This window comes from Myotis nattereri (assembly GCF_964212035.1).
Source record: "Myotis nattereri genome assembly, chromosome: 13".
Lineage (NCBI taxonomy): Eukaryota > Metazoa > Chordata > Mammalia > Chiroptera > Vespertilionidae > Myotis > Myotis nattereri.
In genome coordinates, this window is record NC_138088.1 from 38531901 (window position 1) to 38558959 (window position 27059).

The 27059-nt window shown below is 40.4% G+C and overlaps 1 protein-coding gene across 1 annotated transcript in view; it reads left to right on the forward strand.

Annotated features, from left to right (window-relative positions):
• PLCE1 (phospholipase C epsilon 1) overlaps nt 1-27059 on the forward strand; it is a 260258-nt gene that overhangs the window by 24387 nt on the left and 208812 nt on the right. The window lies entirely within an intron of this gene.

The window sequence follows — 27059 nt, forward strand, 5'->3', positions numbered from 1 at the left end:
GTCTCTATATATAAAAGCCTAAGCGACTGAACAACCGGTCGACTGGTCACTATGACACACACTGATCACCAGGGAACAGATGCTCAACGCCCAGAATCGGACTCCCTCCTGTATGGATCGGGCCTGTGGGGATTGGGCTCCCTCCTGTCTGGATTGGGCCTGCGGGGATTGGGCCTGCAGGGATGGGGCCGAAACTGGCTATCCGATATCCCCTGAGGGGTCCAGGATTGCAAGAGGGCGCAGGCCAGGCCAAGGGACCCCACTGGTGCACGAATCCATGCACCCGGCCTCTAGTTTAATTATAAAAGGAGACAGTAAAATAATGGGGATAATAGTTGGTCCTATGTCATAGACTGTTCTGAGGATTAAGTTATTGTCATATTCTAAATAAGCTAGTAATTACATATATAAATTACTAATAAAAAATAGTGCAGTGCCTGAATCATAGCAAATGTTTATTATTTTTATTGTTTTACTTTTAAGTTATACTTCTTGGGTTCAAATCCTGGCTCTGCCTCTTGTAATCTGGACAAGGTACTTAACATCTCTGAGCTTCAGTTTCCCTACCTATCAAGTGGAGATGCTGTGATACTTGTCTTTCTCTGACTGGCTTATTTTGCTTGATCTCTCATATATGGAATCTAATGAACAAAATAAACTGATGAGCAAAATAGATCTAGATACACAGAAGCATAGAACAAACTGATGATTCTCAAAGGGAAAGCGGGGGCTGAGGGATGGTGGGAGGAGAGGAATAGATTATCCAAAGAACTTATATGCATACTTGTATAACCCATGGACATAGACAATAGTGTGATGAAGGTCTGGGGGTAAGGTGGGATGGTGTGGAGTGGATGGGGTCAGTGGGCAGAAAAAGGGGGAGAGGACGTCTGTAATACTATCAACCATAATGCTAAATTTTTTAGAGAAGTGGAGATAGCTAGTAATACATACCTCATAGAGTTGTGAGCAGTTATGAGATAATTTATGGATCTCTCCTCAGTAACTCAGGTAGTGCATAAATTTATGGCCTTTCTCTTCAAGCTGTTTTAGAGCATCTTTTACCTTGAGCTGTCACTGTTAAGCTCCATATGGATACTCTGATCCGTACTCATAGTGCATCTTACTATCATTTAGGAAGGCAAGCCATGCATACAGAATTAAATAACCATTCAAGGCATTATGCAATATCTGAATTGTATCATTGTTGTGGCCATATATCAGTTTGAAGTATCAAAGGACCTTTGAATCCATCCTGAGGTGCTGACCAACTCAGTAGTTTATACCAGTAGATTTCTGTAGTTTGGCTACTCTGTGGATATCTGTATAGCAAGATTATACACACACACACACACACACACACACACACGGTGCAAAAGTAGGGTTACTATTGTAAATATGCTAAACAGTTTATTCTTCTGTTTATTAATTATTGTATTATTTTCATACAACTGTAAATCTATTTTTACTCATTGTTTCTTTAAATAAGCTTTCTACCCTTTTCTCTTAGCCTTCTCCTTCTGGTTTTCCATAATATACATATTATTTCTCTTAATGATATCCCATAAGTCCTATAAAGATTCTTCAAAATTTCTATTCCTTTTTTTCTCCTGTAATTTCTTAATTCCAAACGATCTGTCTTCAAGTTCTCAGATTCTTTTGTTTGTTTGTTTCATCAAGATCTTAAAGCTCTCTATTGCATTTTTTTAATTTCACTTACTGTATTCCTCAGCTCCAGAATTTTTGTTTGGTTCTTTATGATTTCTATCTGTCTGTCAGACTTCTTGTTTTGTTCATATTATTGTTTTCCTGATTTCATTGAGTTGACTATCTGTGTTCTTATGAAGCTCTTGAGTTTCCTTAGAACAATTATTTAATTTTTTTGTAATCTGAAAGAGGAATATGAATCATTTAATTATGAAAGGAGACAGTAAAATAATGGGGATACTTTGTAGATTCAATTTTTGTGGGATTGGTTACTGGAAAATTATCATGAGCCTACACTGGTGTCATTTTTCCTTGTTTTGTTTTGTTTTTGTTGTTGTTGTTTGTTTGTTTTTTATGTGCTTGGAAGTCTTCCAAAGCTGTCTAGGCTTGTCCCACCCCCCTTTTTTTTTGCTAACTTATATAAAAAAGATTCCTACTGGAATGTATTGGATCTATAGAATTGCTACTTTATGCATTTATTTTAAATTCCCATCCTGCCCCAACCTCCTCCCCTTTGGCAGCTATCCGCTTGTTCTTTATAGTTCTGTTTCTATTTTGTTTTGTTTATTCATTTGTTATGTTACTTTAGGTTCCACATATATGTGAAATCAGGTATTTGTCTTTGTCTGACATATTTTACTTAGCATAATACCGTCTAGGCCAGGGGTGGGCAAACTTTTTGACTTGAGGGCCACAATGGGTTCTTAAACTAGACCGGAGGGCCGGAACAAAAGCATGGATGGAGTGTTTGTGTGAACTAATATAAATTCAAAGTAAACATCATTACATAAAAGGGTACGGTCTTTTATTTCAATAGTTTTATTCATTTCAAACGGGCCGGATCCGGCCCGCGGGCCATAGTTTGCCCACGGCTGGTCTAGGCCCATCCATGTTGTTGTAAATGGCAAGATTATGTATCTTATATCTTCATTATCCATTTACCTTACCATCTATGTTACTTACATATCTTGGAATACTACTAATACTTCAGTGAAATAGGGGAGTACATAGCTTTTCAAATTAGAGTTTTTGTTTTCTTTGGATAAATACTCAGAAAGTGAAATTGCTAGATCGTATGGCAGCTCTGTTTTTAATTTTTTGAGGTATCTCTATACTCTTTTTCATAGTTTAGTGTATGATGGTTACACTTGTCAATTGCTACATAAATATTAACAGTTATTATTGTAAAGTTGAGGGGAGCTCAGTATAGTCTCTCAGTTCTCTTCCCTTTTCAGGACTGTGCCTGTCTCTGGAATCAGAAACTTCAAAGGAGGAAATGTCAATAACTATAACAGCCTTTCCCCCAGGTGTGTTCTGTGGAACTCCAGCTCTGCAAAGTTCTGGGAGGGTTTTGAGCCAAGTTTGGGAAACATTACACTTCATATTTTTACTCTCCTCTTTGCTCCTATGGAAAGTTATAGTACACATGAATATATGAAAAATTCTTCTTAAGTAAAGAACTTGTTTTAATTACTAGACCAAGTTTTCCTTGGCCAGAGAATAAAGATGCTGTGAACAAAGCTAATTTATGCATCTCCCTCCCTCCATTAACCAGGTTAAGCATCAGTGGGTCATCTGAAACTTGGGTGACGACAAAGAACCTGAAGGGGTGAGTCTAGAATCTAGAACAAATAGCCTCACTTGTCTAGTTCTTCTTTGATAAAATGTGAGGATGGGAGATTAATTTGCTTTAAAGTCTCAGTTCTAACATTATGGGAGTCTATCATTTACTTTATTATAAAAGTATAAAGGAAAAACTTCTCATAAACATAGCTTTGCCAAAAATAAATTATAGCAGAAATCTAAACAAAAAAATTAAAGTAATCTGCTGGGCCTCTGAGAAACAATTAGATTTTGAGAATCTTTCCTCATGAATTTTTGAGTGGTCATATAGCATGAAAATGTGCACATACTGGCATATAATTTGTGTTGCTCTAACTGTCTAAATTACAAGTTCAAGTGTATGCTCCCATGTATTGGACCCACAAGAAGAAAAGACATTTGGCCCAGCCGGTGTGGCTCAGTGGTTGAGCATCAACCCATGAACCAGGCTATCACAGTTCCATTCTCTGTCAGGGCACATGCCCAGGTTGCAGGCTCAAGCCCCAGTAGGGGGCATGCAGGAAACCTCAAATGATGATTCTCTCTCATCACTGATGTTTCTATCTCTCTTTCCGTCCCTCTCCTGTCCTTTCTCCCTGAAATCAATAAAAACATATTTTAAAAAAAGAAAGAAAGAAAAGAAAAGATGTTTGGCTGAACAGACATGGTCATGGTGGAAAGCAAAGAAAAAAAATTAGATATGTGAAAATGAATGTGTTGAGAACTATGAATGGCATGGAGCTAACAGGCAGCCCCTAGTACTTTCTGCATATAGAAATAATATTATGAAAGGCTCAGTTTAGACAACTTTCTTAGGCTGTGATGCATAGACTAGATCAGAAGAGAATTGCTGCAAATACTAGGGCCTTGGTAGCAACTTGTTGACAGAAAGGGGCTGTGCCAGGTGATGACCAGAGCAATGGAGAGGAAGGGTTGTTGGAACATGGTAACTCATGAGGTCTGACTGTTGATGGGAAAGAGGAACCAGTGGTAACTCAAGAGTGGAGATTTCAGAAGAGGAAGTGGTACTACCCTTGGTGGTGACTAAGAGGGTATGCAGAAATAGTGATTTAGAGGGAAAATGATGTTTTTCACTAGATATGTTGAGATCTTGAGGGTTAGCAGGAAGCCCAATGGAACTGGCCAATAAACAGAGCAGATGAGCACATTGGGAGGTGTGATTAAGAAAAAAATAACTCCCTCGCTTCACTTATCAGAAATATTTGTATCACACGCTAATCTTACTCATGTATTATTGCACTGAGAAGCTACCTTTGTATTCCATTGAGCACATCTTCTACCTTGTTAGAAACACTAAATTCAAAACTTTTGGCATATTGCTTTTTGAGTTCTATTTTATTTCTTTATATTTTACTGAGTATAATGAGTGGTCCCTGTTTCAATTCAAGTACTGGGCATTCTCTCCCTGCATCTGATGGCTTGTTTGTTTGTTACTATTATGGCTTTTGAAGAAGTGCCTGTGTTTGATTAGCTTGGGCACACTATTAAATTACATCAAGTTATAGTAGAAGCATTATTTGTGTTTTGTTTGCCTTCTTTAAAAAAAAAAAAGGCTGCTAAAAACAATATCCATATGGGCACTTTAATTTTCCTTATTTTAATGGTGTATGGTATGTAGGTCTGGACTCTAATGGTCTGAGAGGCAGTGTGGCTTTGAAATGAAGCTTACTGCATGCTTGGCCTTGGTCAAGTTGTTTTCCCCCTCTAAGTTTCAGCTTTCTCAGCTATAAAATGGAGATAATCATACTACTTATTTCCTAATGTAGTTTTAAGACTTGAGTGATTTGATACATAAAAATGCTTAACATGCTGCCTGGCACCTAGTAAGTGCTCAATAAATAGGGACTATTATTATTATCATCATCACCATTATTATTATTATTATTAGCAGTGGAATTATGTGAGATCTACAGCTGATAGAACTGGATAGAAATTTTAATTATATAGAAAAGAATAAAGACAAAAATAAAGAATATGGGAAATAAGGTTAGTTTGCTCTAAATGTCTGTTCCTTAGTTTAGTGAGGTTGGCAAGACTTTAATTCCCTGTGCGTTGAAGGAATGAGTACTCTTGTGGCTTGCCGTACATGAAAATTACAAGGATTAGTACATTTATATTAAACTTCTGGACTCTGATTGCAAAGTAGGAAAATTTTTTGCAGCTGTGAGGCATTAATGTTAGCATGAACCCAGGCACAATTACTGAACTTGGATTTTTTTTTCTGCCCTTTTTCAACTTTTATGAAACCTTACTGTGTTTTTCACTTGTGAAACTAAGAAAATTGCAGAGAACGTGCCTCCAAGGGTTCAGGGAGGAGGAAGCCGCAGGACAAGGGCGCTGGATTCTCAGCATGGCAAGTTTCAAGCAAAACCTGTTTTACTTTTTTCTGGTCTGAGAAAACTTTCTGCTAAACATGCTTTTCACTGAGACAAAGCTGGAGAAACCAGTTGTGTAGGAATGTTATTACAGGTTGTAGTGAAAATAAATTTCCTTTATTGGAGATCAAAAGATTAACTTTAGCAGGCAATCTCTAACTGGTAGTCTCCAGGAGTCCATGGAAACCAAAAAGACCGTATCAAACCATCATCATGTATCTGTGGATGAAAAAGGGAATGTACTAAAGATCTGGCCCTTAAGTAAGGTACCCAGGACAAATAAAAAACAGTGACTAACATCACACAAAACAGTGCCTGGATTTCTTATGATGTGCATGCCATTAGCCAAAGAGATATTGCCTGGCTTCTGTTCTAGATGTTAAGTCTGAGATTACGGAAATGAGATGTGGCAATACTTTCACCAGGACCTTAGACAAATGACATGAACATACTGTGAGAGTCGGCAAGAAAGTGGTGTTTCAGTGTCTACTCCTAGAACAGAGCAATGAGAAAGCCTAATCTCCTTCTTCCCCACCAACAAGGTGAGGCATCCACGTGTGAAGATAGCAGAGTATGTGATGTCTTAAGTTAAGAATGAAATTGCTGTAAAGGAAGGACAGGAAGAAGAGTGGTGAATAAGGCAGAGATAAGGGTCAGCTCACAGCAGAGCAGGTGTTCCGAAGAGAGCAGGGAGAAAGCAGGTGGGAAAAGAGTCCAGGTGAGAAAGGGATATGTTTTTGGGATTGGGCCAAAGAGAGCAGGATGGGAGGGAGGAAGGATTGGTGGGTGTGAAACCAGGGATGAGAAAGCAGTGAAAGGAAGTGCTTCCTTCCATGAATAAATGAAGAAAGTTAGAACATCAGGGAGAAGGATAGTTAGAAGATCTGATCATAACATCACATGTTTCTATGAAGTTCAGAAATACAGAGTTGAGAGTTCTATGATGATTCATGTCCTTTCCTGGAACCTGATGTGTTGCCAAGATTGGCTTATAGAGCATTGTGGTCTGGAGAGTGAATTAAGAAAGATAGCAATTGACTACATTATTCAGGGGCCAACTTAAAATGTGGGAAGGACCTTCCAGCAATGGGAGGTGGAGATTAGCCTCTATAGCTGTCACCTTCAGATTTTCCAATTTTCTGCTTGAGAGCTAAAAATTTTATCTTTGAAATTGGAAGGCAAGAAAAATCAAGAAACCAACAGCTAACACTTATTGAGTGTTTACTATATACCAGGCACTGTATGAATTATAAAGTTAGTAGACACATAGTAAACATTCTTCTAATATGTGTTGAGTGAACTGGATGAATGAGTGAATGAATGATTGATTCTTCCTAAGTAGTTTTATCAATTGGCACATTTTTGCCTTCCCTGACCCCATTTACTTATCATCTATTCACTCAATAGATGTGTATAGAGATGCTAGCAGTGTTCACCACTTGTGATGAACAAGAATATGTGGTCTTCTGTTTTCTTTAGATAGGCCATTTAGTGAGAGGAAGATATATTGCTTAAGTAAATAAATTAGAGTTGTGATAAGTGTTTGAAGAAAAAGTAAAGGGTTCTGTGGGGCCTCACCTAGTAGGAAATGGAGTGGTCAGTGAGGGCTTTTGTAAGGAACTGTGGTTCGTTTGTGTACCAGGATGGGAAATAGTAATTGCTTAAGTCAAGGTGAGTGGGAGGTGCTGAGGAAAGAATATTCCAGGCAGAGTGAGTAGCATGTGCAAAGTCCCGAGGAGAGAAGGAATGCAGCACATGTTGAAGGTACTGAAGGCAGACCAGAGGCAAAGAAGCAGGAGCAGGGGTGGTGGCTGAGGATTGTGAGGAGGTAGGCAAGGGCCATGCCTGGGGGCTTCAGCGTCCATTTTTATGATCTGTGATATTTCTTAACATCATGGCCATCAACTCTATACAAGGACATCCGTGCCTTGCATGTTTCTACACACTGTGCATTTATATCCCTATTAAAATTCATTTTACCTTAGAGGGTTTTTTTTGTGTGTGTTTTTTTATAGTCAAACCTGTGTTAGGCTTGATGAGTGTATTTATAAGATTTTAAATAAGAGCTTTAGTTTAAAAACTAAAATTGGATTTTCTCTATTTTTATTTCCTTGTATTTATTTTATTTTTTCTTTATTGATTAAGGTATTATATATATGTCCTAAGCACCCCATTATCCCCCCCCCCATCATAATGACCCCAGAGAAATTAATCATGGTAAGGAAGGCTTCTTAAATGAATAAGAGCATGAGATTTGCAGTCAAGCAAGGTTATGGTTCAGATCTTAGCTTCTTCACCTTCTAGCTGGGTGACCTTGGGCAATTTACTTAACCTCTCTGAGTTTCCATTCTCTCATCCAAAAATGATGATGGTAATCTTTACCATGTAGATTTGGTAAAGATGAAATAAACAACTGCAGTAAAAGCACTGAGCACAGAACATGGGTCATGTTAATTGCTAATTACATGGCTGTGCTTGTTGAAGGTTGAGGAGTTTAGAGTCTCTGTGCTGTAGGAAACAGTAACCAACCTTTCTCAGCAGAGCCTTTAACAATTACTGGAATGAGAGTTCGGTGTTTTGTTTTGCAATTGCTTTCTTAGAGTAACACCCAAAGACTTTTTTTTCTCATTCCTTGTTCTACTTTCCAAAGCATCTGGCATTCATGTTTAGTCCTGGCCTCTACTTTTCACTCAGCATTCCTTAGGGAAATTATCTATTCTTAAATCTTGTACTAGGTTGTCTCTGTAACTGTCACTATCCATGTATATACTTCCTACCCCAGCTGCTCACTCACCCCATGCCTCTACCTGCCCCGGGTTCTGAACCTTTGTTTGCCCTGGTCATTAATATATCTGATTATCTTTGTTTCAGTTAACCATTAATCTGGTCCCAGACTCTTGGATTACACTGCATAGGTGATACCATGCGTTCATTCCTTCTCTTTGACCTACTGGAGCCAAGACTCACCTGTGACATCTGCCATCTGGGGAAATTTAAATCCAGTTTTCCAGTTCTAGACCCAGACTCATGCTCAGCCTTCTTTTGTCCTTCCTCCCTGTATGTAAAATCTAATGCTGTTGCTGCCTTTATTTCTCCCTAAATCAGAGACATGACCTTTGGATTCCCATCACCGATTCTCTCTCAGCATACTGAAAACTGAATTCTGCCGGCATCATCCTTTCTGTACTTTGGTCAGGTTGCAGACATAGAACTTATTGCATCAGATTTGCCTGCCCCATTAACTTATGAAATATCTGAGGACAGTAATTGTCTTTAATTATCAGTGTTCCCAGCATTTAGTTCAAGTCCCAGAAAATAAAAGAGGGCCTTTAATTAATGATTTTTCAAAATTAATTGGGAACTGTCACCCTGACAGAAGAGCTAGGGTCAGTCTCCACCACTGGGGCAGAATAGAACCTTTGGCTGCTAAAGGGCAGCAAGGACATTGGGACAATTCCACAGGAGGTTTGTCAGCTTCAAATTATTTGGAGGAAAGTTCCATGGTCAGCTGATAGAGTCAGTGACGTGGCCTCCCTCTCTGTTTGGGAGGACTTTCTAGATACCAAGATGGCCTAGCACTTAGTGTATCAATGTTCACAGCCTTTCCCTTCCTCTAGACTGCTAAAGATAAGTCTGTTTGTTTGTTTTCTGTGTTCCATTTGCTCTCTCTTCCAAAACAGGTAGTATTCTGGCAGGCTGAGAGAGAAGCTAAGTTCATCTGTAGAATAATGGACACCCAGGAAAAAATAGCAAAAGAACAGAAATCACAAAGATCTATGTGGAGAGAGAGAGTGAACTTGGGGGAGATCATTTTGCATTGAGTACTCTGCAGCTGCTGAAAAGTGAAGAGGAATTGGAGAGGAAAGGGCCCTCTCCAATGTTCTTTAAAAAAAGCAAATAAAAGATTTGACTTGGGAATAAACTCTCTCTGTAACTTTTTACTCCTCTATCCCTTGCCTGGCAACTGGAAAGTTCTCAGTCAAGACTTGTTGAATTAATTCCTTAAATACCCCTTAACTGTTGGAGCTGTATCTTCAACAAATGATAGTACCCAGACTGTAGGCCTGTATACACAGCAGTCACAGTATTATGGGGTTAGGAGCACAGTATTTTGACACCATGAGTCTTGTATGGTGGGGTGTTATTGAGGAGCAGGGGAACATGTTCTAACCCAACCCCAACTTCACAGTGAAATGAGCATGCCCTGGTGTGCAATGCTATTTCAGGACCAAGGACAGCGTCTATTGAACACTCCCCCTCATACTATAGTGCTGCTACTCCCATGTTTGTGTGTGAGTTCAACATCCTGGGCCCCTTGTCTTTCCATTCTACCTGCTCTGCAACCCTCCTAACTGGAATCAATTCAGTTACTGCCTCCTCCATTTTTAGACATTGACTGCCAAGTACTGCTGGAGAGAAATGGCAAAACTAAGCCCTCACATGACAGACACACAAATTCTCCTTCTCTAATCTCAGCTTCTTCAAGAAGTCTTAAAATATTCCTTGTGATCACTTTTTACCCTAGGCACCACAATGGCTATTCCACACCTGCACCACTCTAGCTTTACACCTTCGTCTACCCTTTCAATCACAGTAAGTGACTCTGCCTTCTACTTCCCCAAGAAATTGAAGTTATAAGGTGAGAATTCCTTTAACTTCCTTTTTTAAGCTCATTTTTTTTCTTTGCTCTCAATAGAAAGGGTGTCCTTTGGCCTTCTCAAAACAAATTCCTCTGCCTTTGCTTCTGATTTCCCTCCCCATTCCATCAGCTCTCCTCCCCACTCTGGATCTCTACTGGTTCCTGCCCAACATACTGATCAGTGTTTGGACAACTGTGAGATTCTGTCATAGTCACATGGAGTCCTTATTTACAGATATAGATAGGCCTATTCCAGGCCTACTGAATCAGTCTTCAGTGGTGGGGCTTGAATCTATATTTGTAACAAGTATTCCTGGGATGGAAAACACTGTTAAAAGCGCTGCCTTTATTCTTGTTGCCCCAAACTAGCCTCCACCCAGGAGCCAGGAAGTGCAAATTCACTCACATCATTTCCTATTAAAAGCCCCTTGGGAATTTTTTAAGTCAGAGTCATGGCAGGATGCACTTGGCATACTCAAAATGAGTAATTTGAAGAGAGTTTAATGAAGATATTTGCAAAGGTGTGGTAAGGAGTAGAACATAAATTAGGGCTAGTACAGCAGCCCAGGATTAGCAACAGGGCCCTGAAAGGGTACGAGGAGGGAGAGGGCTGCCTGACCTGAGTTGTAATTAGTGAAAAAATGCATCCAACCTGCAGCAGTGACAGAAAAGGATAAAGGAAACAAAATATTGGACGGCTTCATAAGGGAGTTTTACCTAACATTCAAAGAAGAACTAACACTAACACCTATTCTGCTCAAATTATTCCAAGAAATCCAAGAGGAAGGAACACTTCAAAGCTCTTTTTATGAGGCCAGCATTATACTAATTCCAAAACCAGATAAAGACACTACAAAGAAAGAGAATTTCAGGCTAATATCCCTGATGAACATAGATGCTAAAATCCTCAACAAAATATTAGCAAATAGGATCTAACAATATATTAAATCCCATGACAAAGTGGGATTTATTCCAGAAAAGCAAGGCTGGTACAATGTTCACAAATCAATAAACATGATATGTCACATAAATTGAAAGACAAAAATAATATGATCATATCTATAGATGCAGAAAAAGCATTTGACAAGATCCAACACCCATTTTTATTAAAACTCTCAGCAAAGTGGGAATAGAGGGATCATGCCTCAACATAATAAAGGTCATATATGACAAACTTACAGCCAGCATCATACTCAATGGGCAAAAACTAAAACCATTTCCTCTAAGAACAGGAATAAGACAAGGATGTCCACTTTCAACATTCTTATTCATCATAGTTCTGGAAGTGCTAGCCACAGCAATCAGACAAGAAGAAAACATAAAAGGCATCCAAATTGAAAAGGAGGAAGTAAAACTCTCATTATTTGCAGATGACATGATATTGTAGGGAACCCTACAGACTCCACCAAAAAAACTATTAGATTTAACAAATGAATTTGGCAATGTAGCAGGATACAAAATTAATACTCAGAAATCCTTGGCATTTTTATACACCAATAATGAATTATCAGAAAGAGAAACTTAAAAAAAATTCCATTTACCATTGCAACAAAAATATTAAGATACTTAGGAATAAACTTAACCAAGGAGGTAAAAGACTTCTACTCTGAAAACTTCAGGACATTGGGAAAGAGATAAAGGAAGATGTAAACAAATAGAAGAATATACCATGTTCATGGATTGGTAGAATTAACATCATTAAAATGTCCATACTGCCCAAAGTAATCTATAGATTCAGCGTAATCCCTATTAAAAACAACAACAGTATATTTCACAAATCTAGAACAAATACTCCAAAACTTTATATGGAACCCAAAAAGACCCTGAATAGCCACAGCAATCTTGAGAAGAACAAAGTTAGATGGATCACAATATCATATATCAAGCAATATTACAAAGCCATTGTAATCACAATAGCCTGATACTGGCACAAGAACAGGCATATAGATCAATGGAGCAGAGCGGAGACCCCAGAAATTAACCCAACCCATTATGCTCAATTAATATTTTACAAAGGAAGCAAGAGCATGCAATGGAGCAAAGATAGTCTCTTCAATAAATGGTGTTGGGAAAATTGGACAGGTATATGCAAAAAAAAAAAAAAATGAAACTAGATCACCAACTTACACCATACACAAGAATACTAGTAAACTCAAAATGGATAAAAGAATTAAATGTAAGTCATAAAAATCCTAGAAGAAACCTTAGGCAACAAAACCTCAGACATCTCTCATAGAAATATGTTTACAGATACATCTCATAGGGCAAGGGAAACAAAAGAGAGAATAAACAAATGGGACTTCATCAAAATAAAAAGCTTCTGCACAGCAAAAGAAACCATCAACAAAGTGAAAAGGGAGCCCACTGTATGAGAGAACATATTTGGCAATAAAATCTGATAAAGGGTTAATATCCAAAATATATAAGGAACTCACCCAACTTAACAAAAGGGAGGCAAACAATCAAATTAAAAAATGGACTAATCACTGAGGAGTGGGGCTAATAGAAGCTCTGGTGGAGAGAGAGTCTTCACAAGGAATAGGGTCAGCTATAATGCCATTCAGTTTTTAAATGTCACAGGCCTGTGCTCACTTCAGCAGCACATGTACTGAAATTGGAATGATATAGAGAAGATTAGCATGGCCCCTGTGCAGGGATGACACAAAAAATGAATAAATAAATAAAATAAAATGTCGCAGGTCAAAAAAAAAATGGACAAAGGACCTAAATAGATACTTCTCCAAAGTGGACATATAGATGGCCAAGAGACTTGAAAAATGCTTAAAGTCACTAATCATCAGAGAGATACAAATCAAAACAACAATGAGGTAGCACCTCACTCCTGTCAGAATGGCTACCATCAACAAATCAACAAATGAAAAGTGCTGGTGAAGATGTAGAGAAAAGGGAACTTTAGTACCCTGTTAGTGGGAATGCAGACTGGTGCAGCCATTATGGGAAACTGTATGGAGTTTCCTAAAAAAAGTAAATACAGAATTGCCATTTGACCCAGTGACCCCACTTTTAGGAACCCAAAACACCAATCAGAAAGAATATATGCACCCCTATATTAATAGCAGCACAATTTACAATAGCTAAGTTCTGGAAACACCCGAAGAGTTCATTAGTAGATGAGTGGATACAAAAAGCTGTGGTACATTTACACTATGGAATACTATGCAGCAGTAAAAAAGAAGGATCTCTTATTCTTTGAAACAGCATGGAGGGACCCAGAGAGTATTATGCTAAGCAAAATAAGCCAGGCAGAGAAAGATAAGTATGCCATGATCTCACTTATATGTGGACTCTAATGAACAAAATAAACTGATGAACAAAATAGATCCAGAGACATGGAAGCATGTCCGACTGTTGAATCTCAGAGGGAAGGCAGGGGTAGGTGGGTAGGCGGGAAGAGATTAACCAAAGAACTTGTATGCATATATGCATAATCCATGGACACAGACAATAGTGTGGTGAAGGGCGGGGGCGGGAGGGGAGGAAGTTGTGGACTAAAGGGGTCAATGGGGAAAGTAAGAGGACATCTGTAATACTTTCAACAATAAAGATAAACAAAACAAAACAAAAGCTTAGAAACTGCCCAGAATACTCTATTTTTTTTACAGCAAAATTTCCATTTATGTCTTTATTTTCCAACAAATAAACCATTTTTCCTTCAAGCATTAACAGTGACACTTGTGTTATTTTTTTAATTACATTTAATTCCTAGAATTGCAGTAGGAGTTTTCTGTTTGTAGTTTCTTACATGATGATGAGGGCTCAGTGAATGTCACCTGATGTCAATAGGTGTCCCTCCTCTTGGGGCTCTCCCCAGAAGGTACCACTTTCTACACAGAAGCATCAGTGAGTGACATGGAGGCTTAATAAGAAGAGGGTTGACTTCATCTTTCCCTCAGCAACAACTTGGACTCCTCCTCTGGCATCACCAATGGGAAAGTCTCCTCTGCCAGGTGGTTCCATTTCTATTTTCCTGTCCCTCTGTCCCACCTCCTGCCCCAGGGAACACCCATCTCCCTGGCACTTGTCTTACTCTTCCCTATCCAGCTTTCCACACCAAGCTTTGGGCATTTCTTGGAGTGAAGAATAGGCATACACATACCCAGAAGCAGCTCATCACAGTTTATTTTTAAATGAACACTCTGGCAAATACATTTTGCCCATGCCATCACTTGGATTTTTATAGACTAGCTTAGGATACTAATCAACATTTTTATACCTTTTCTATGGGTAACCATATTCTGAATTCCAAATAACTGACTTAAAAATTTGTAACTGATATTTCTGAAGTCATATGGAACTCAGTGAGGACTAAAAATCGTCAGGAATACTTCATAGAAAGTGGGCCTTGAGTTAGACCTTGAGGGACATGTAGAAGGAATTCAGAGAGGGAGGTATTGCAGATGGGGGAGTGAAGACACCGAAGCAGAATTGAATGGGACAGTAAAGAGAGGAGGAAGCATGTTCAGAGGGCTGTTACTACTTAATAAATAAGACACCAACTGAATGATTTGATTTGTTCCCCCTTCCCTCAGCTTTCTTTAATTTTTAAGTCAGGGACAGCAATACTGGGCACATATGCTTCCATTTACCCACTGCACCCATGGCAGACCTCACTAATAATCATCATGACACTGACTTTTGGTGAGCCCAAGTATGGCCTAAAAGTTCTTCATAATGAAACATTCCAAGCACTTCTAAAAGTTGATTAGAGCCCAACCGGCGTGGCTGAGTGGTTGAGCATCGATCTATGAACTAGGGGTGTCATGGTTCAATTCCTGGTGAGGGTACATGCGTGGGTTGTGGGCTCAGTCCCCAGTTGGGGGCATGCTGTAGGCAGCCAGTCGATTACCCTCTCTCATCATTGATGTTTCTATCTCTCTCTCCCTCTCATTTCCTCTCTGAAATTAATTTTAAAGGTATATATATATATATATATATATATATATAAATAAAAGTTGATTAGAGCTGGCATGCAATATGAAATTCATTTGCTATTTGTTTCCTGGGTTTACTCAACCTGGTGTTATAGTTAACTTTATTAAGAGAGAAATGTACATACCCATTTATATCAGCATTAATATAATTGTCTATATATATATCTACACTAATAAAAGACAAAGATGCTAATTGACTGTACCTTCACTATGCCCTAAGCCACACCCACAAGCCAATCAGAGCGACTATATGCAAATTAACCCAACCACAATGGCGACTGGCAGCCATGGAGCTGGAGCAAGCAGGAGTCTTGGTTGCCCGGGTGATGGAGGAAGCCAAGCTTCCCGCCTGCCCTGAGCTGGCTGTGGCCTCCGCTCATGGCAACAAAGTTTCAATTATAGACGACAAATAAATCCCATATACCTGCTTCCAGCCAGCCTCCACTGGGAGCTTGGGTGGCTGGGGGCTGTGGCCAGCCTGCAAACAGCCATCAGCCCCTCACCCAGGATGGCCACACCCTCATGGGGTGAGGGTCCCCGCTGGGGGGCTTAGCCAGCCTGAAAACAGCCCTCAGCCCCTCACCCAGACTGGCCAGGCACCCCAGCAGGACCCCCTGCCCTGAAGGGGCTGTGGGGACCCCCCACTCTAAAGGGGGTGTGGCCAGACTGAAAACAGCCATCAGCCCCTCATCCAGGCTGGCCAGGCACCCCAGTGGGGACCCCCACCCTGAAGGGGGTGTGACCAGCCTGCTAACACCCACCAGCCCCTCACCCAGGCTGGCCAGGCACCCCAGCAGGACCCCCACCCTGATCCAGGACACCCTTCAGGGCAAACCAGCCAGCCCCCACCCATGCACCGAGCCTCTATCCTATATAATAAAAGGGTAATATGCAAATTGACCCTAACAGCAGAATGACTGGGAATGACTGGTCACTGTGACACACACTGACCACCAGGGGGCAGACGCTCAATGCAGGAGCTGCCCCCTGGTGGTCAGTGCGCTCCTACAGGGGGAACTCTGCTCAGCCACAAGCCAGGCTGACAGCTGCCAGTACAGCGGTGGTGGTGGGAGCCTCTCCCGCCTCCTCAGCAGTGCTAAGGATGTCCGACTGAAGCTTAGGCCTGCTCCCTGCTGGCAAGTGGACATCCCCTGAGGGCTCCCAGGCTGCCAGAGGGATGTCTGACTGCCAGCTTAGGCCCAATCCCCCAGGGAGCAGGCCTAAGCCAGCAGGTGGTCGTCCTCCAAGGGGTCCCAGACTGCGAGAGGGCACAGGCCGGGCTGAGGGAACCCCCCGGGTGCACAAATTTTTGTGCACCGGGCCTCTAGTGTATATATAAAAGGCTAAGTGACTGGCCATCCCTCCAACAGACTCACACTGACCACCAGGGGTCAGATGCTCAACGCAGGAGCTGTCAAGTGACAGAAACTTCACAGAGTGCCCTCTTGCACTCCGGGACCCCTGGGGGATGTCGCACTGCGGTTTCGGCCCAATCCCTGCAGGCCAGGCCTAGGGACCCACCTGCCAAAGGGACCCCGCTCACTCCACAGATGCCCTTTGAGCCCCGGTACAGCCCCAGGTGCAGCTGGCCGGGGAGGGACTGTGGGAAGTTGACTCCAGGGGGTGTCCGGCCCATCTCGCCCAGTCCCACCCCGCCAGCCACCTTCTAATTAATTTCCTTTCAATGTGCATGAATCTGTGCACTGGGCCTCTAGTTTAAATATAATATGATATCTTCTTGCAGGATATGAATTTCATAGTGATACACCAAAGCTCTTTCAAGTGATGCGTAAATCCATCAGGCCAGTTACTGATATGAATAGCTGTTATTTCCTCAGACTTAATTTTGCATCAATCCATTCTCTAGACCAGCCGTGGGCAAACTATGGCCCGCGGGCTGGATTCGGCCCGTTTGAAATGAATAAAACTAAAAACAAAAAAAGACCGTATCCTTTTATGTAATGATGTTTACTTTGAATTTATAGTCACACAAACACTCCATCCATGCTTTTGTTCCGGCCCTCCGGTCCAGTTTAAGAACCCATTGTGGCCCTCGAGTCAAAAAGTTTGCCCACCCCTGCTCTAGACCTAGGCATTAATATTTTGTAAGGAATAATTTTATAATAACAAGTAGAAAAGCCATATCAAGATCTGCTTATCTCTTGTCAAATAGACAATTTATGCCTGGACAACACAGGTCTACACAGGTTCTCCATAAAAATAGTAGGATTTCAAGTGTCTGGGCCACTAAATTCCCTTCATTGCCTCCCTTTTTTCCTTTCTCCTCCTGGCTCTTCGGTTCTTATCTTCTTGTGAGATCTTTGCTGAACCTCCATGTCTGTCATCAGGATTCGTCTCTCTCTCTCTTCTCAGTTCCATAACACTTTGTTTTTGCACCTTTAGCAGAATGGCTAGTTTGCAGGGAACATGCCCTGCTCTCCAGTTGAACGTGGAGCTTATGAGGACAGCTGTGTTCCTTAACCTTCCTCACCCAACACAACGTAGGCACCAGATGCATCCTTTATTTTTTTTATAGCATGAAAAATACTAAGCTAGCAGAATTTTCATTTTGTTTGAATGTATTAATGTTCATGATATGTTACCTGAGAAAGCAAAATGGGTGTACAATTAGGTGACAAATCCATAAGTGTGCATTTGGGTAGTTGAATGAAGACGGAATGCTTTTTCTACTGACTGAATTGCCAGCATTCTCTTTTTTTACAATAAAAGTGCCATGATGTGAAGGCATTGGTATTGGTGGCTGTCTCAAGCTGAGCCTACCTTTGTTTGAGCAAAAGGGAATGTATTTGGATCATATGATTGGAAGCATGCATGTAATGAGACAAATATGCCAGCATTTCTGTTATGACAACGGATGATACCTTCTTCCTGAGTAAAGTGGGAAAAGCAGGGATTTGAGGGAGGCCTGCACCATGACCTGGATGAGGGGGTAGCCTTCAGAATGGGTGTCGATGTCCAAAGTTCCCTTCCTCTGAGCATCATCCTTTGCCTCTGTTTTCCATATGGGAAATGGGTGGAAGGCAGTGGAATTATTGCATAACAAAACTAGCTAGGACACATTTCCTATGAGTCAGGTACTGTGCTGAATACACGAACTCATCTAATACTACCAGCCCTACAAAGTGTTTCCATTAGGATCGCCACATTTCACTTTTTGGGAGAAGAAACAGCAGCTAAGAAAGGTTAAGTGACTTGTTCAGGATCAACTGCTCACAAATGGAAATGCCTGTGACTTGAATCCAGGTCCTTCTGACCCTAGAGACTGTTTTTGTTTTTTATTTTTTTCAACCTCCATACTAAGCTACTTCTGTGGGAACTCAGGCAGGCCTCATACTAGTAAAAGAGCTAAATAAAAAGCAGGGGTCAGGGATACCCTTATTAGAGAGAGTGCTTAGTAGGAAGTTAGTGAAAATATTTTGTAGCTTCTTGAGCACTCTCTCAGCCCAGAGTGAAGACAGATATGATATAAAACTGTGGTGAATTGGATTGATAACTCAGTTTCTTGAATCCAGTTAACCTTATATTATGGTCAGGTGATTCCTGAGACTTTGGTCCAGTGCAGCAGGAATTCAGAGAACAAGGGTCTTGATTAGGGGGTCAATGTGAGTTGGGTGTTTGAGGGCTGTGCGGCCTTTTCTGAACTCTGCATTGTTGTCTTTTTTCCTACCAGTAGGTGGAAATAGAACTGAATCTTTCAGCACTTGTCCTTTCAGCTGAGTGCTGGCAGGATTCCATTAATTTCTGCCTCAAAAGAACAAAAAATAAAAAAAAATTAAAAAACCCTCAGGAGAAGTTCGGAGTGTGTAGTTAGAGGATTGCTATTCTGCAGAATAGTTTTAAGCTGATGGTCAGATAATGTTATTAGCCTCTTACAAGGCCAGGTGCTGGCAACAGCTGCCTCCTGTGAGGCGGATGGACACCCAGCTTGGGAGGGGTTTATCTCCTGTCCTGACCACACCTCCTTTCCAAGCTTTTATTCCCAGTTTCAAACCTTTGTACTTACCATCAAATTATGTATCATGATTTTATTTCTCAGAAAATACATTTCTGAAATAAAAACCTACCAATTGGAAACAGTGCATCAGCGGGTAAAGTAGTTAAATAACACTGGAATTACACAATGTGTTGTTCTGTATCTTGCTTTTTTTTTTTTTTTTTTTTTTTTTTAGTTATCAATGGTTTAGGGCCACCCATGGATGCGATTAGCTCTAGAACAATTCCCAACTCGGGGCAGTTTTGTCCCCCAGTGGACAGTTGCCAATTATTGGAAGCATTTCTAATTGTCACAACTAGGGGAGAGGGTGGATGCTACTGGCATCTAGTGGGTAGAGAACAGGGATGCTGCTAAACATCCTATAATGCACAGGAATGCCCCACTACCAAGAGTTCTCTGGCCCCTAATGTCCGCGGTTCCATTGTTGAGAAACCTTTCTCTAGAGAACGTCATCCTTTGTAGTGTGTGTATAGTATGCTACCCTGTGGATTTGACATTTTGTGTCAATACATCTTCCTACTAGCAGTCATGTAAGGCTATTTCCAACTCTTGGCTATTAAAAGCAATATTGCAACAAACATTGTTTACAGTGTTGTGCACTGAGATTTTATTTCTGCAAGGTACAGACACAAAAGTAAAATAGGGACTTTAGTTCACAAAGGTAAAGACTCTAAACACAAAGTTTTTTCTTAAGTTCACAGTGAACTCATTTGGTGGTCAACCCTGACTTGAACTGGCACGAGGCTAGTTACAGTCTTTATTTATTCCATTTAATGTGAATATCTAGATGTTTTGTGATTATAGAATGCTGCCTCAGTCTCTGCTATAGATGTTACAACTTGTATGGTATAACTTCAGTGAGTTTTTTTAATCTGAAAAAATGTCAAAGCCCTTTTAACTTTTTAAATAAATGTAGTCATGTACAGCATTGAGTCCCTATAATCCTTATGTGTTGGAATGAGCAGGTAGTGGTGACTTGGATGATTTTTGTATTCATCGTCTAAAAACCCTCCTTTTAAAGGTGATTTTGATCCCATTAAAACACACACACACATGCACAAAACACGAATGCTATCAGGTTATAACTGTTGCCAGTGCCTTGTGGTTTTCTGTGCAAATTATCCCATCAAAAAACATCGACATGACTTTGGAGAAGCACCTTTGCCTTGCTATTTATAAATATAATTTAAAATACTAGCAATTGCTACAACAGTTGAATACTTACTGTACTTCATGCTTAGCAAGCATTACCAAGTTTGACTTTCACAGCAACACCTCAGGATGTGGGCCTGTTAGCTTCATTTATACTTGAGTGAATGGGCTCTGGCTAGGTGATGACTTGGACAAAGTAACATACCTGGGAAGAGGTAGAACCCAAGCCTGTAGTGGTATATGCTACATCCCTCCCCAGTGTCCTTTCAATTCAATTTCCCCCATGTGGATAAAGTTTTAATATTTCTACATTGGTGGCCATTAAAACTTTTTTGAAGGAAAAAAAAAATTAGTTCCAAGTTGCTTTTTGTCTCAAGGGGCTACACTTGGACTTGAGGGCAAGTAGGCGAATGTCACTCCAGTCAAGTGGATATTTTCATCACAACGTTAAGAAAAAGTCATTGGAGCAAATCTGAGGTCACACGCTCTCCCATCAAAGAACTCGAGCGTTGTTTGAAAGGAGAAAATGTTAATGTCCTCCCTGGAGCCTGGACTTCATATGATATTAGGGAAAAGCTTTCAGTTATATTTATTTCTCTTGGTTTACTCCCAAGAAGATGTCAGTTTCCATTATGAAAATTGCAGGTGTAAAAAATATTATCTTCTGCTCTCTATAGCAGAGCCAACCCAAGAAACCTCAGAAGAAATTCCTGCCCAAACCAACTGGAATTTCTGATTCCTGAAATTTTTCAGTGTGACCAGCTTAGGCTGAGGTAGCATCCAAGAAGGATGCTCCTACTTTTTTTTTTTTTTTAACTGCCGCTGCATGATCCACTTTGCTGCCTCCTGACTGTGAGTTTCTGAAAAAATAATAATAAAATAAAATAAACCAATGTGCAAGGAACTTTCCCATTCCTCCTCAGCAGATTCCTACTCCTCAATGTTTCTTTCCTACTGTGTCCTCTATAGCTCAGCCTACTAATTTCCTTTATTGTATTTATTTTTTTTTTTATTTGCAGGAATCTTTTCTTTAAAATTTTATTTTTTTATTTTTGTTATTAATCATCACCTGAGGATATTTTTCCATTGATTTTTAGGGAGAGTGGAAGAGAGAGGGCAAGACAGAGGGAAACAGCGATGTAAGAGAAACACATCAATTGGTTGCCTCCTGCATGAGCCCTGACCAGGGCCCAGACTGGGGAGAAGCCTGCAACCAAGGTACATGCCCTTGACCGGAATTGAACCTGAGACTCTTTGGTCCACAGGTTGACACTCTATCCACTGCGCCAAACAGGCTAGGGCAGTGATGGCTGAGCTTGGCGTGTCTGCATTTTGAAAAACCCTAACTTAACTCTGGTGCCCTGTCACATATAGAAATTTTTTGATATTTGCAACCATAGTAAAACAAAGATTTATATTTTTGATATTTATTTTAGATATTTAAATGCCATTTAACAAAGAAAAATCAACCAAAAAAATGAGTGCGTGTGTCACCTCTGACACGCGTGTCATAGGTTCGCCATCACTGGGCTAGGGCTTAAAATTTATTTTTAATTTATTTTTAATTTTCCAATTATAGTTGATATTCAGTATTATTACATAGTAGAGGCCCAGTGCACAGATTTGTGCACCAGTAGGGTCCCTTGGCCTGGCCTGTGTCCTCTTGCAATCCAGGACCCGTCTGGGGATGCCGGACTGCTGGTTTCAGCCCGATACCCAAAGGCCAGGCCGAGGGACCCCACCGGTGCACGCATGCACCGGGCCCCTAGTATGCCTGTAAGATCTTTGATTAATCTCTTCCTTCCCTCCTCCCTCCCCCCTTCCCTCCGATATTCATCAGTCTGTTCCACATTCCTATGCCTGTGCATTGAGGTCTGCCCCCTGGTGTCATTGCACATCATAGCTACCAGTCAAATGGTAGGAAGGTCACTTAGGCTTTTATATATAGAGAATAGAGGCTGGGTGCATGAAATTTGTGCATGGGTAGGGTCCCTATGCCTGGCTGCAGATCAGGACCGATCAGTGGGGCGACCGGTGGGGCGATCAGGGGCCCCCCACTGGCACCCACCTTGGCCAGCCTGGTGCCACCCGCTCGTCAGCTCGGCCCCCCGCTGCCACCACTGCCAGTCCCCTCCCTTTGCAGGGCAACTGGTGGGGTTGTCAGGGGGCTCCCGCTGGCACCATCCTTGGCTGGCCTGGGGTTCTGTGGGCTAGGGGCAGCTCCTGCATTGAGCATCTGCACCCTGGTGGTCAGAGTGCATCATAGCAATGGGTTGTTCCACTGGTCGTTCCACCATTCGGTCCATTTGCATATTAGGCTTTTATTAAATGGGACTAGAAGCCCAGAGCGCAAAATCTCACAGCCCCGCCCACCCGCATGGCCTCACATGCTCGCTGCCCTGCCCACCTGCACGTGCCCTGCCCACCTGCCATCCCACTGTACTCGCAGCCCTACCTACCTGCGCCAGTCTTTGGTCGTCACGGTGTTAGGGCCATGGGCTTTTTATATATATATAGATTAGTTTTAGCTGTACTAATAGTGGTTAGACAGTGATATTATTTACTTAATCATCCCCCTGATGGTTCAAGTACCTACTTGACACTACACATAGTTATTGCAATACTATTGACTATATTCCCTATGAATAGTTTACCCCATGACCATTTTGTAACTACCAATTTGTACTTCTTAGTCCCTTCACCTTTTTCACCCAGCTCCCCAACCCACCTCTCGTTCAGGTAACCCTCAATTTGTTCTCTGTATCTATGAGTCTGTTTCTGTTGTTTGTTCGTTTATTTTGTTCTTTAGCTTCCACATATAAGTGAAATCATATGGTATTTGTCTTTCTCTGACTTACTTCACTTAGCATACTACCCTCTAGATCCATCCATGTTGTCACAAATGGTAAGATTTCATTTTTTAAGGCCAAGTAATATTCCATTGTGTGTGTGTGTGTGTGTGTGTGTGTGTGTATACCACCACTTCTTTATTCACTCTTCTATTGATGAGCATTTGGGTTGCTTCCATATCTTGGCTATTGTAAGTAATGCTGCAGTGGACATATATAGCAGATATATAGCAGAGCATATATCTTTTTTAATTAGTGTTTTGGATTTCTTCAGATATATACCCAAAAGTAGAATTGGTGGATCATAGAATAGTTTATTTTTAATTTTTTGAAGAATTTCCATACTGATTTCCATAGTGGCTAGATCAGTTTGCCATTCTACCAACAGTGCACTAGGGTCCTCCTTTCTTCCACATCCTTGCTAATACTTATTTGTTGATTTATTGATGATAACCATTCAGACAGATGTGAAATGATAGCTCATTGTGTTTTTAATTTACATTTCTCTGATTAGTGACATTGAGCATCTTTTTTTATGTCTGTTGGCCATCTATCTGTATGTCCTCCTTGGAGAAGTGTCTATACAAGTCCTATGCCCATTTTTTAGTTGGATTGTTTGTTTTGGGGGTTGTTGAGTTGTATGAGTTCTCTATAATTTTTGGATATTAACAACGTATTGGATATATCATTGGCAAATATGTTCCCCATTCTGTAGGCTGTCTTTTTGTTTTGTTGATGGTTTCCTTTGTTTTGCAAACAATTTTAGTTTGATAAAGTCTCATTTGTTTGTTTTTCTTTTGTTTCCCTTGCCCAAGGAGATATATCAGAAAAAAAATATTACTAAGAGCAATGTCAGGGACTTTACTACCCATGTTTTCTTCTAGGAGTTTTATGGATTTGGGTCTTACATTTAAGTCTTTAATCCATTTGAGTTTATTTTTGTATATGGTGTAAAAAGGTTGTCTAGTTTCTTTTTTTTTTTTTTGCATATATCTGTTCAATTTCCCCATCACATTTATTGACTAGATAGGCATGAGTTTATTTCTGGGCTGTCTGTTCTGCTCCATTGATCTATGTATCTGTTTTTATGCCAATTGTGATTACTATGCTGTTGTGGTTACTATGGCCTTGTAGTATAGTTTCATATCAGCTAGCATGATATCTCCAACTTTGCTCTTTTCTCTGAAGATTGCTGTACCTATTTGGGTTCAGTATAAATGTTAGGATTATTTGTTCTAGTTCTGTGAAAAATGCCATTGGTATTTTGACAAGGCTGTGTTGAACCTATAGATTACATTGGGTAGTATGGACATTTTAACAATGTTAATTCTTCCTATCTATGAGCATGGTATATGCTTTCATTTATTTGTATCTTCTTTAGTTTGTTCAGTGTCTTATAACTTTCCAAGTACAGGTCTTTTACCTCTTTGGTTACATTTATTCCTAGGTATTTTTTAAAATATATTTTATTGATTTTTTACAGAGAGGAAGGGAAAGGGACAGAGAGCTAGAAACATCAATGGGAGAGAAACATCGATCAGCTGTCTCCTGCACACCTCCCACTGGGGATGTGCCCGCAACCAAGGTGCATGCCCTTGACCGGAATCAAACCTGGGACTCTTCAGTCCACAGGCGGATGCTCTATCCACTGAGCCAAACCAGCCAGGGCTATTCCTAGTTATTTTATTTTTCTGACGCAGTTGTGAGATTGTTTTCTTAATTTCTCTGTCTGAGAGTTCATTGTTGGTATTTACAAAAGCAACTGTTTTTTATTATTAATTTTGAATCCTACTACTTTGCTGAATTAATTTATCAGTCTAGTAGTTTTTTGGTAGAATCTTTAGTGCTCTCTCTATATAATATATTACCATCTGTAAATAATGAGTTTTACTTCTTCCTTTCCAATTTTCATGTTTTTCTTTCTGTTTCTTGTCTGATTGTTGTGCCTAGTACTTCTAATAGTATGTTGAATAAAATTGGTGAAAGTGAACAACCTTGTCTTTTTCCTGATCTTAAGGAAAACACTTTTAACTTTTACCCATTGAGTATGATGTTAGCTGTGGGCCTGTCATACATGGTCTTTATTATGTTGAGGTATGTTCCCTCTCTTCCCATTTTGCTAAGAAGTTTTATAAATGGATGCCTGATTTTGTCAATTTTTTTCTGCACCTATTTATATTATTACATCATTTTATTCTCTTTTTTTGTTTATGTGGTGTATCACATTAATTGATTTGTGGGTATTGCACCAACTTTGCATCCAGGAATGAATCCCATTTGATCATGGTGTGTGATCTTTTTTTTGGTAAATTAAATCTTTATTGTTCAGATTATTATACTTGTTCCTCTTGTTTCCCCCCATAGCTCCCCTCCACCCGGTTCCCACCCCACCCTCTGCCCTTACCCCCTCCCACTGTCCTCATCCATAGGTGTACGCTTTTTTCCCAGTCTCTTACCGCACCCCCACACCCTTTTCCCCCCTGCCGAGAATAGTCAATCCACTCCCTTTCTATGCCTCTGATTCTATTATATTCACCAGTTTATTCTGTTCATCAGATTATTTATTCACTTTATTTTTAGATTCACTTGTTGATAGATGTGTATTTGTTGTTCATAATTTGTATCTTTACCTTTTTCCTCTTCTTCCTCTTCTTAAAGGATACCTTTCAGCATTTCATATAATACTGGTTTGGCGGTGATGAACTCCTTTAGCTTTTCCTTATCTGTGAAGCACTTTATCTGACCTTCAATTCTGAATGAGAGCTTTGCTGGGTAAAGTAATCTTGGTTGTAGGTTCTTGGCATTCATCACTTTGAATATTTCTTGCCACTCCCTTCTGGCCTGCAAAGTTTCTGTTGAGAAATCAGCTGACAGTCGTATGGGTACTCCCTTGTAGGTAACTGACTGTTTTTCTCTTGCTGCTTTTAAGATTCTCTCTTTGTTTTTTGCTCTTGGCATTTTAATTATGATGTGTCTTGGTGTGGTCCTCTTTGGATTCCTTTTGTTTGGGGTTCTCAGCGCTTCCTGGACTTGTAAGTCTATTTCTTTCACCAGGTAGGGGAAGTTTTCAGTCATTATTTCTTCAAAGAGGTTTTCAATATCTTGCTCTCTCTCTTCTTCTGGCACCCCCATAATTCGGATGTTGGTACGTTTGAAGTTGTCCCAGAGGCTCCTTACACTATCTTCATATTTTTGGATTCTTTTTTCTTTTTGTTTTTCCGGTTGGGTGTTTTTTACTTCTTCGTATTTCAAATCTTTGACTTGATTCTTGCGACCTTCTAGTCTGCTGTTGGAACTCTGTATAATATTCTTTATTTCAGTCAGTGTGTGCTTAATTTCTAGTTGGTCCTTTTTCATAACCTCAAGGATCTTACTTGATTTTTTGAGGCTCTCACTAAATTTATAGGCGGTTTCTAGAAAATTCTTGAAAAACCTTATAACTGTGGTTTTGAACTCTATATCCAGTAGTTTGCTTTTGTCCATTTCTGTCATTTGTGACCTGTTTCTTTGTCTCCGCATTTTTTATGCTTCCCTGTGTTGATAGAGTGGCTTTCTGTGCTAGGTGTCCTATAGGGCCCAGTGGTTCAACTTCCCCAATTACCTGAGGTGGGTACTCTTGTTGCACCCCTTTGTGGACTTTGTGCACAGTCTTGTTGTAGTTAAGCCTTGATTGTTATAGGTATCATTGGGAGGAATTGACCTCCAGGCCAATTGGCTGTGAGAATCAGCTGTGTCTACAGTGGGAGA